We start from the raw sequence: 11,589 nt of genomic DNA on the forward strand, positions 1-11,589 counted from the left end.
AAAGGATGCTCTGTCTCCTACCAGAGAGCTGGAGGAAGATTGCCATACAGTCTTCCTGCAGTATTACACAGGCACTTGCATTTTGGCTAAAATCTAAATCTGACCTCCCTCCATTAGGGCTGTACATTGCCTTCCTCCAGCTGTCAACTGGTGTGCTTGTCCTATCTCTCACACCCCGGAGCTGATTTTCATCTGTTAGTACTGAGGGCCTTTGCTCCCTTCCTAACTTTGCATCCTTAACATTTAAGCATATAAATTCACCCTCTGAGACCTGAAGGTCAACACAATTCACAGTGGTCTTGATTTTATTTATCTACCTCCTTGGGCAGGAATCCTGAGTTTAAGTTTCTAGACAAGTTCTTTTTTTTAAACTTTTATTTAATGAATATAAATTTCCAAAGTACAGCTTATGGATTACAATGGCTTTTCCCCCAATAACTTCCCTCCCACCCACAACCCTCCCCTCTCCCGTACCCTCTCCCCTTCTATTCATATCAAGATTCATTTTCAATTCTCTTTATATACAGAAGATCAATTTAGCATATATTAAGTAAAGATTTCAACAGTTTGCACTCACACAGAAACACAAAGTGAAAAATACTGTTTGAGTACTAATTATAGCATTAAATCACAATGTACAGCACATTAAGGACAGAGATCCTACATGAGGAGTAAGAGCACAGTGACTCCTGTTGTTGACTTAACGAATTGACACTCTTGTTTATGGCATCAGTAATCACCCTAGGCTCTTGTCATGAGTTGCCAAGGCTATGGAAGCCTTTAGGGTTCGCTGACTCTGATCGTTTTTAGACAAGGTCATGGTCAATGTGGAGGTTCTCTCCTCCCTTCATAGAAAGGTACCTCCTTCTTTGATGACCTGTTCTTTCCACTGGAATCTCACTCCCAGAGATCTTTCATTTAGGTCATTTTTTTTTCCAGAGTGTCTTGGCTTTCCATGCCTGAGATACTCTCATGGGCTCTTGAGCCAGATCCGAATGCCTTAATGGCTGATTCTGAGGCCAGAGTGCTATTTAGGACATCTGCCATTCTATGAGTCTGCTGTGTATCCCACTTCCCATGTTGGATCGTCCTCTCCCTTTTTTATTCTATAAGTTAGTATTTGCAGACACTAGTCTAGACAACTTCTAAGAGGTGGAACACTCAGATGCCATCTTGACAGGGGTGGTCAGAGAGAATGTTTGGCTGGAATGTGTTTTGGAAACTCAGCTGTCTCTAAGGCAGTTGTAATTGTGAATCTTCACTTGGCAAGATGTTCTGCTTCTGCTTCCTATATCTTCCACTGTTGTGTGAGGTCTTTTCACTTGTGAGGAGGTAGGGCTTGGGGATACATTTCCAACCACAATTTGTTTTACGCAGAGCAGGATATGATACTTTGAATTTGACCCTGACCCCAGACAGTGGTAAGTTGATTTAGATGAGATTGGTCTTAGTTTTCCATATTGAGTCCTGTAGGGCATCAAAAAGCACTTTCCCCACCTCTTCACCCTTTTCCTTAGAGAACTCCGCTTGGGAGCTAGTGAATCCTAAGTAGCCAACAAGATGACAGAAGAGCCTATTGCCCTTGTGGACAGTGGATTTCCCAAGACCACCTCTCTGCACTCTGGCCACATGAAACTATTCCCCCTCCCAGAGGCCTTATGCCTGGCTACCTGCACCTGGGCACAATGTACATGGATGCTATTGTCTAGGGGCTGCCAGCTTCCTATGCAGATTGGCTCTGCTGAAAGCCTGACGCCTGTGTTCGGACTCCTGGACCCAGGCCCTTTGTTCTCTGATAAGACCACCTGCGTGTCCACCCCCCCCTGCCGTGCCGCCACCCCGCCCCGCTGCCTTAGCCGAACACCTGGGAATGACCAGTGACACGTGTAACTCAGGGAACTGGTCAGTCTCTTTTTGTCAGGGTGAATTCCTGTTCTTGGTTGTGACCCAGTTTCCCTGCCCTGCCTTGTGACTGTCCTCCACCTAGCTGCCCTTGCATTGGCCTGGAGAGGCAGTTGCAGTCTGCAGGAAAGGGCAGGTCAACTATCTGCTCCAGTGCTGGCCTCCTCCCTCAGAGCTCTCCTGTGCTGTGATTCCTTTGTGATGTGAGGGACACATTCCCTGTTCTTCATCCAGACTTGTCAGTGTCAAAACTTACTTAGGATATAAAACAATTCGTTATTGGTAATATGAGGCTGTTTGAGACAGTCTATACCCCAGAGTGCATGTTTTATGGGTCAAATTTCTCTCAGGTAATCAAAAGTTTAGTCTCCTCTATGGTTCCTTTTGAGGTTAATGTTTTGAGGGTTGATTCCATGCCTGACTTGGGGTCACTGTGACACTGATCCAGTGACAGGAAGCCCATTAGACACTGAGATTTATACATAGGGCTGGCATTGTCTGATGCTTCTTGTGTTCTTATTCTTTTACTTGGTGAACATGTTTTTCTCATTTATCTTGAGAGTTCTCAGAATTTGAAGCATGTGGGGGAAATGCTATCTATTTACAACAGTGAGAAAGAATAAGGTTCTTTAATGTTTCTGTTAACATGTAAATTTATTCTTTACTATCCTTTGATTGATTAGAGTAGTTTTTCTTAGTGAATAAATCCCTTTTTTGTTGCTAGTTAAAATACATACAATACATACATAATACATAAAATACATACAGTGGGGCTGGCACTGTGGAGTAGACAGTGCTGTGTCAGCATCATCCCATATGGGTGCTGGTTTAAGTCCCTGCTGCTCCATTTCTGATCTAGCTCCCTGCTAGTGTACCAGGGAGGGCAATGAAGAATGGTCTGGCCGGCGCTGCAGCTCAATAGGCTAATCCTCCGCCTTGTGGCACCGGCACCCTGGGTTCTAGTCCCGGTTGGGGCACCGGATTCTGTCCCGGTTACCCCTCTTCCAGGCCAGCTCTCTGCTGTGGCCAGGGAGTGCAGTGGAGGATGGCCCAAGTGCTTGGGCCCTGCACCCCACGGGAGACTAGGATAAGCACCTGGCTCCTGGCTTCGGATCAGCGTGGTGCACCGGCCGCAGTGCGCTGGCCACGGCGGCCATTGGAGGGTGAACCAACGGCAAAGGAAGACCTTTCTCTCTCTCTCTCTCTCTCTCTCTCTCTCTCACTGTCCACTCTGCCTGTCAAAAAATAAAAAAATAAAAAAATAAAAAGAATGGTCCAAGTGCTTGGGCCCCTGCACCCATTTGGGAGACCTGAAGGAAGCCCCTGGCTCCTGGATTTGGCTTGGCTCAACCCTGGCCATTTAGAGTGAACCTGTCTTTCTCTCCTTCTCTCTATTTCTGATGTCAAATAAATAAAAATAAAATCTTAAAAAATACATATGGTATGTTGTCAAGTTTAAATTTTTTTCTCAAAAATGTTGAAATACATAAATCTATAAAATTAACAGTATACACTGGTTATGTAGGAAAAATATATATCTTGCCCCAATAATAATTTCTTACACTTTTCCTTATAATTACATATCAGGGCATATTAAAAAAGATGAAAACTCACATTAGTGGCAAAAACCCAAGAAAAATAACCAACTGCTCATCAGAATACACAAAAAAGTTTCTTCCGACTACAGTGAATGGGGTTAAACAGCAATGCATAATCAAGGGGTGATGTGTATCAGTCACCAAGGCCCCAGTTTGTCTTGTTTCTGGTTCTCAAATCAATAAATAAAGAAAAAAAACCCTATCGATTCACTTTTGGTGATGATATGTATCCTAAAAAGATCATGGATAAATAGTACTCAAAGGACTTTCCCACCCTCTTTATTAACAAACTCTGAATTTTTTATTTAAACTTAAGTACTCTTACAACTTTGTTCATTGTCTAACTTGTATTTTCCCCTCAAATTCCTCCCTAGTTTTCCCCTCGTACTAGGACAAGCCATAACATGTTGCTTCATCGCTAATTGCTGTTTATCACTTTTGTGTGGGTGGTATTTTTACCAATTACAATATCATTAACCTGAGGTGGAGGTGCAATTGGGGCGCAGGGTGAGGAGCTGTGCTGTTGTCCAAGTGGATCTCTGCTCCACAGCAGAGTGCCAACTCCAAAGGAGGTCTCCACCTGCATTACTCATGTGGAATTCTTGATTTCCCAACTCACTGTCTTATCCTTTTATTTTTACTCAATGGAAAGAATTCAAGTTCTTTTCTCTTTACTCAATAAAAATAACAAAATACATCCCCAAACATGCATACCTATTACCAATGTGCTCTATAAATTTAATACTTAATTTATAAATTCCCATGTTCTCATACAATGTTTATCTTCTAAACAATGTCACCTACTGTGTACATCAAACTGCTGTGTACATCACTGTGTACATCAAAACTGTGTACATCACCCACTGTGTACATCAAAGTGTTAGCTACAGATGGATGCAAAAGTTTTGAAAGCGATCAGTGGGGACCAACACTGCATGTAGCTGATTAAGCCGCTGCTTACAACTCTGGTATCTCAAATGGGAATGCTTATTGGAGTCCCAGCTACTCTGCATCTGATCCAGCTTCTTGATGACACATCTGGGAAGGCAGAGGAAGGTGGCCCAAGTACTTGGGCCCCTGCTACCCATGTGGGAGTCCCTGATGTGGTTCTTGGCTCCTGGCTTTGGCCTGGTGTAAACCTGACTGTTGTGATCATTTGGGGAGTGAACCAGCAGATGGAAGTGTGCTCGCTCTCTCTCTTTCTCTGATGCTCTGACTTTAAATAAATAAATAATTATTTAAAATAGCAATCAGTTAATGATGATGGGGCTGAGAGTTGATATGCGTAGGTCCTGAACAGATCATGTTGTGTGCAAGGATAAATACATGGGAAAAATGTACAGGGGTATAAAAAAAGTATATAAAAAAAGAAAAGATATATCACACTAAAAGCCACCTCCCCATATGTATGTATATGTGTATTAGTGAGGACAAGGGCAGGAAGAGCACTGTAGCAAAGTTCTTGAGTTTCTGTCTGTCTTTCTCTAGAGAAGGAAATTTCATAAAATGACATGGCAAGGACTGACACAAAATTTTAGAAAGCTGTTTTGGTGTGACTAAGAGGATTAACAAATACATGGCATCTATGGAATTGGAGTGGAAATCCATGAAGATAAACTTGAAATGTGAAAGAACTGAATGAGATAAAGAAGAACAATGAGGGAACTAAAATGCAATAGAAGAATTTAAATAGATTTTAATTGTAGTTGAGAATTAAAATTGACAAAATTGACAAACTGGACAAACTGAAAATTTATTTTATTTTATTTTATTTATTGTTTAAAATATTTTATTTATTTGAGAGGTAGAGTTACAGACAGTGAGAGGGAGAGACAGAGAGAGAAAGATCTTCCATCCATTGGTTCACTCCCCAGATGGCCGCAACGGCCAGAGCTGTGCCGATCCGAAGCCAGGAGCCAGGAGCTTCTTCCTGGTCTCCCATGTGGGTGCAGGGGCCCAAGGACTTGGGCCATCTTCTACTGCCTTCCCAGGCTTGCATAGTAGAGAGTTGGATTAGAAGAGGTACAACAGGGACTAGAACCGGCGCCCATATGGGATGCTGGTGCTACAGGCGGAGGATTAACCTACTGTGCAATGGTGCCGGCCCTGAAAATTTAATTAGTAAAGAGTAGCACAATTAAAAATTATTTATTTGTTCATTGCAGAGTGAGAGGGAGGAAGGCAGAGAAAGAGAGAGAAGGAGAGAGAGAGAGAGAGAGAGAGAAAGAGAAACCCACAGAGACCTCCCATTCACTACCCCAAATGCCCACTACAGCTAGGACTGGATCAGGCTGAAGCTTGTATTTACAACACAGTTCTCCCATGTGGGTGACAGTCACCCAGACATCAGCACCTCTTCTGCCTCCCAGGTCTGCATTAGCATGAAGCTGGAATTAGGAGCTGGCAACAGGTATTGAACCCAGGTGCTCCAATATGGAAGGCAGGCATTTTAACCACTAGGTTAAACAACAACCCTAGGTAGGGCATACTTGAGTTTCTTTGTTAGAATGTATAATACATAATAAGAGGGAAGTTGATGGATATACTCACAAAGTTGGAACAGATAGCAAATCCAATGATTAGGATGTTTTTGAAGAAGAAAGATGAAAACCTTCTTGACATCTTGTATGGTTGCCTGGTTATATGGACTGATTTCCATGCAAGCTAAGCAAAAAAAAAAAAAAAAAGCCAAAAATTGTTATTTATTTGTTTTATAGGAAGAGAGAAAGAGAGAGAGAGAGAGAGAGAAAGAGAGAGGAAATCTCCCATTGCTGATTCACTCCCCAAACATTGCAATGGCCAGGGCTGGGCCAGGTTGATGTTGGGAGCTGGGACCTAAAGCCAGGCCTCCCATGTGGTTGACAGGGATTCAGCTACTTGAGTTATTACCTGCTGCCTCCTAGGGTGTGGAAACCTAGAATTGGGAGCAGAGTAGGGACTTGAATTCAGGCACTGCAATATGGGATATGGGTATCCCAAGTAGCTTATTAACCTTCATGCCAAATGCTCACACTACCAAATATCTTTAAAAAGAAAAGAGTGAGAAGTAATTATATCAGAATCTGGGCAGATAAGAGAGTAGTTTACAAAGTATAATGAAAATCAGATGTGACCCAAACATTTGTTTTTCATTAAATTTTTGAGGCCAACAAAATCTAGCCTTCAGGTTTGAGGGAAAAAGCATGATTAAAGACTTTCATAACCAATCAAGTTGACTTGCATATATAAATGCAAGACAAAATAATTTTCAGATTTTCTGTTTATGTGAATGCGGGCATATTCAATCCCCATGCTGTGACCATCACAGGAATTAAAATTAAATGTGTGCCACTTTGAGTGGAATTCAATGCCGTCAAAGACTCAAAAGCCAGTAAAGAAACTCCTTCAGGAAAAATATGGCCTCAATCGACAACCAAAGGGATGAGAATTTAGATTTAGAATTTAGAACTTTTACTCTGCAATCAAACTGTTGGCAGTTGTGATGCTCCCCTTTGGCACTGATCTTGTTGTTGGGTCCAGGCAAGGGAGGAGTTCCTGTATTTGGAAGAACGCAGCTCTGAAATCTCTGAATTGGAACACAGTTACTGTGCTGTGTGCCCACATCGACTGGAGAACACCTTTCTATGATTTAACTCACTTCATCCTCTTCATCATCTTGAGAGCAGGCTATTACTATTATCCACATTTAACATATGGAGAAACTGAGGCACTCAGAGATTAGGAAGTTGCTTGTAGTCATCCAGGTATCAAATTGGGTGAACTAGGATTTGAACCAGGCCACCTGGCTGGATGTTAAACACTGAGTGCTTAACCACTACTCTTTACATCCTTACAGATAGAAATAAAGAACAGGAGAGGTTATTTGTTTCCTTTTCTTTATTTTGCATATGTGAACTTTGAGGACCAAACACTTAATATAAAGTTTTGAATGGAAGAATAGAGTTGAGAGAGTCAATGCTCTTTAAGCTTGGAGATAAGGAATTCAGGGAGCAATGGAGGAGGAGGCTGAAACTGTTGTGGTGGTTGGGCTGAGGCTTCAGCAGGAGCCAGGCAGGCAGTGGCACAGGCCTTTGTCCTGGGGCAGGAACAGTAAGAGTGGCTGCTTGAGTCATGGATATGCAGCAGTGCCCCAGGTGACTGGCAATGTCAGGGAGGAGAAGTCCCACACGAGGCTTATAAACTACTAGTCCACCCACCTGGAAGCACATACATCCCTTCCCACTCATGAGTTGCAAAGCAGCTGTGGTAAACCCCAAGCAGCATTCGTTGCTAGCCTCAAAAGCAAACTCAGTTATAAAGAGAAGCCTACAACCAAATCTACAAAACATTTGGGGACAACAATCGCAAGAGAAAGTCAATTGCAATAGAGTAAGTGGGTCAAACATGAGACTTTAAAAGTACAGACAATATAATCAATAACACTCAAGAATTAAGAATGGGGCATTATTAAAAATTCATTTCGAATTCCTGAGATTAAAATCAATTATCTCAAAAGATCAGTGAGTGGACTGAAGAGCAGAATGAACCCAGGTAAAATGTTAGCTGGAAGACTGGACTGTGGGATTTTACAAAATATAGGATAAAACAACAAATAAATGAAGTGCTTAAAATGTTAAGAAGCCTGTGGGGTAGTTTAAATGTTCCTGTATTCATTAATGGGCATTTTAGGAGAAAGAACAGAGGGAGAAGGATGTACCTCTCCCCCTAAATGGTGAAGAATTGAAAAGTCTCATATCTTTGGATCCTAAAGGCCCATTGAAACTCACATTTCTACGCTGTGACAAAATTTTAGAAGGTTAAGAAGAAAAGGAAGTAAAAGCTTTGTGAGTTAAAAGAAACAGAATTTGGTGTCACTGCTGCAGTGTAGCAGGTAAAACTACCACCTGTGGCACTGGCATCTCATATGGACGCTATCTGTTCCACTGCTGATCCAGCTCCCTGCTAGTGCACCTGGGAAAGCACTGGAGGATGGCCCAAGTCTTTGGGTTCCTGTATCCACATAGGAGTCCTGGAAGAAGCTTCTGACTCCTGGTTCAAGGCTTTAGATTGGCCCAGGTTTGATGGTTGCAGCCATGTGGGTGCAGGGGTCCAAGAACTTGGACCATCTTCTAATGCTTTCCCAGGCCATAGCAGAGAGCTGGATCGGAAGTGGAGCAGCCAGACTTGAACTGGTGTCCAAATGGGATGCCGGCACTGCAGGCAGCAGCTTTATTCTCTAAGCCAATGCCAGCCTGGAAAGAAATTTATCAAGAACAATGGCTCAGCTAAATACAAAAGCTGAAAGGTCCCAGGTTCTGCCTCCTGTAAGTTGCAGGGCCAGGCAAGCCGGTGAAATGATTCAGTTTGAGTCTGGAGGCCTGAGAACCAGGGTGTGTGTGTGTGTGTGTGTGTGTGAACATGATGGTATAACTTCCAATCCAAATATGAAGTTGCCAAAACTGAGGAGCCAATGGTGTGATTCCCACTAGAGACAGATGGCCAGAGAAACTGGAGACTGCTGTCTGATGTCCGAGGGCTGGGGAAGATGGGTACCCTGGTGGAAGCAGACAGGGCAAACTTGCCTTTCCTCCGCCATTAATTCTTTTTTGGGTACTCAGCAGATTGGATGGTGCTGGGATGAAGAAGGATCGTCTTTACTCGGTCTACTGATTCAAAGGCTAATCTCTTCCATAAAGACCTCACAGACACCCAGAAATGATGGTCTGTGAGCTCTCTGGGTATCCCCTAGCCCAGTCAAATTGACACAAAATTAGACCATCACATAACACTACATTAACAACTGCAAAAAGAAGAAAGTAATAATAGAGAAAAGAGGATGCTGGATAAAAGGGAGGCAACAATAGTAATAATTTCAGGAAAAGTCTGGTGGCTGGTAACAGGCACAAAGGCAAGGATTTGACCTTGATGAAATATACCATATATCTGAAATAAAGATGAAAAGGCACATCACTTAATAGCATAGTTGTAAAATATAAGGAGATACAACAGAATTTAAAATTTTATAGTGATAGTGAAAAAGTTAATTTTTTTCTGAATATCAGGAATTCAGGTAGAATAAACTATCAGAAAAATGTTAAACATTTAATTCATCATTAAAAAAATCAAGAAATCAGTAAAACAGGTAAATTAAATGTCCCCCCCCCCAGTAGTTTGAAAAGAGAACAGTACACTTCACAAGCAACCAAGGGTTAACAAGTATAATGTTCTCTACATTTTTGTTAGTTTAGCAGTGTTTTTCTTTGGACTTGAAGCAAGAAAGGGTTCTTAAAGGGACGTGAAATTCTTAGTTTGGACTTTTTGGAGTTTCTTTAGATATTATTCCGCTGCTCTGTATGTTGTGCTCAAGAATTCTGATGTCAACCTGATTTTCTTTACTTTATCATGACTTCATTATTTCCTTCTCTCTCCATGTCAAAGCCTAATTAATTTTCTAGAATTTGTCTTGGACTTCACCATGCAGTGTCAATTTCCCTGGGTACACTGTCGGCCATTTAAGTATTTAAGTTCAGGATTTATTTTATTTTTGAAACGTTTGGACTATTGCTTTAAATATTACTTCTACCCCATTATTTTATTTCTGTCTTTCAGAGACTGCAATTACATGCATTTCAGATTTCTTTTTACTGTCTCTTAGCTTTTCTATTTGATCATGTTCCTCTCTTCTTTGTTTTCTATGTTGAGAATTTTTTTTAAAGATTTCATTTATTTATTTGAGAAGTAGAGTTACAGATAGAGAGAGGGAGAGACAGAGAGTAAGGTCTTCTATCCGCTGATTCACTCCCCAGATTGCTGCAATGGCCAGAGAAGAGTCTATCTGATCCCAGCAGCCAAGAGCTTTTTCCAGGTCTCCCATGCGGGTGCAGGGGCCCAAGCACTTGGGCCATTTTCCATTGCTTTCCTAGGCCATAGCAGAGAGCCAGATCCAAAGAGGAGCAGCTGGGACTTGGCAGCGATTGTCCCTGTGCTGGTTTGCAGTGTGTGATTGAGGACTGATTCAGTCTCTACCTTGAGGTCCTTCTTGGAGATCAAGTCTTCTTATCACAACTGTGGAAAGAATATGCCAAAGGAGACAGCCGATATATCCTGGATGACAACTTCACAGTGTGCATGGAGACCATCACAGCTTTCCTGTGGGGACCACTCAGCCTGTGGGTGGTGATTGCCTTTCTCCTCCAGCACTCCCTCTGCTTTGTCCTCCAGCTCGTGGTGTCTGTGGGATAGATCTACGGGGATGTGCTGTACTTCCTGATGGAGCAACGGGACGGATTTCAGCATGGGGAGCTGGGCCACCCCCTCTACTTCTGGTTTTACTTTGTCTTCATGAGTGCCCTGTGGCTGGTTCTGCCTGAAGTCCTTGTGCTTGACGCTGTGAAGCATCTTGCTTATGCTCAGAGCACGCTGGACGCCAAAGCCACAACAGCCAAGAGCAAGCAGAACTAATGAGCAGTGGCCTAGGGTGGAACCTGGGCTGGGCTGATGATGAGGCACTCAGCAGAAGCATCCCACCCTGCTCCCACAGGTTGGATGGCCAAAGCTAATTAATCTATCACACTTAGGCTGATGGGTGGACACAGAAAGGGTCAGAGACATGGAGGGTACAGGATCTGTGGAGCTACTCCCACGAGCCTTTGAAACAAGAGGTTAAAGAGAAGACAGGAAGGCCTGTGATGGTAGCAATTTCAAAATCAGGAAATAAACTATCATGACTCTAAAAAAAAAAAAAAACAACAACAACAACCAGTGCCAGTGTCCATATGGGATGCTGGCACCTTTGGCAGAGGATTAACCTACTGTGCCACAGAGCTGACCTCTAGGCTATTTTTACTTCTTTTTTTCTTTACTGTGCATTCTCCTTTGGCAACTTATAATTTAGTTTTATATCTGAGATGATTTTGTTATTTCTTTAATTTCTTTCCTGTGCTCAGATATCATTACATGTCTTTGTTTCTGTGCTTGCTATCTTTGCTATTCATGTCTATTCTGAATTTTTGAAATGTTAATTTGTGTCGTTTTTTCACGCTCTAATTGATTTCCCAGTGGCACTTAATCCATAAGGTAATGTATGTTCCAGCTTTATTTCTCCTCCTGG

The 11,589-nt window shown here is 42.4% G+C and overlaps 1 pseudogene; it reads left to right on the plus strand.

The window, feature by feature from the left end:
- The first annotated feature begins 2,189 nt into the window (after nucleotides 1–2,189).
- On the plus strand, nucleotides 2,190–10,966 carry LOC133766382 (3-beta-hydroxysteroid-Delta(8),Delta(7)-isomerase-like; annotated as a pseudogene).
- The last annotated feature ends 623 nt before the right edge of the window (nucleotides 10,967–11,589 follow it).

The sequence above is a fragment of the Lepus europaeus genome, chromosome 9 (assembly GCF_033115175.1).
Source record: "Lepus europaeus isolate LE1 chromosome 9, mLepTim1.pri, whole genome shotgun sequence".
NCBI classification, from domain to species: domain Eukaryota; kingdom Metazoa; phylum Chordata; class Mammalia; order Lagomorpha; family Leporidae; genus Lepus; species Lepus europaeus.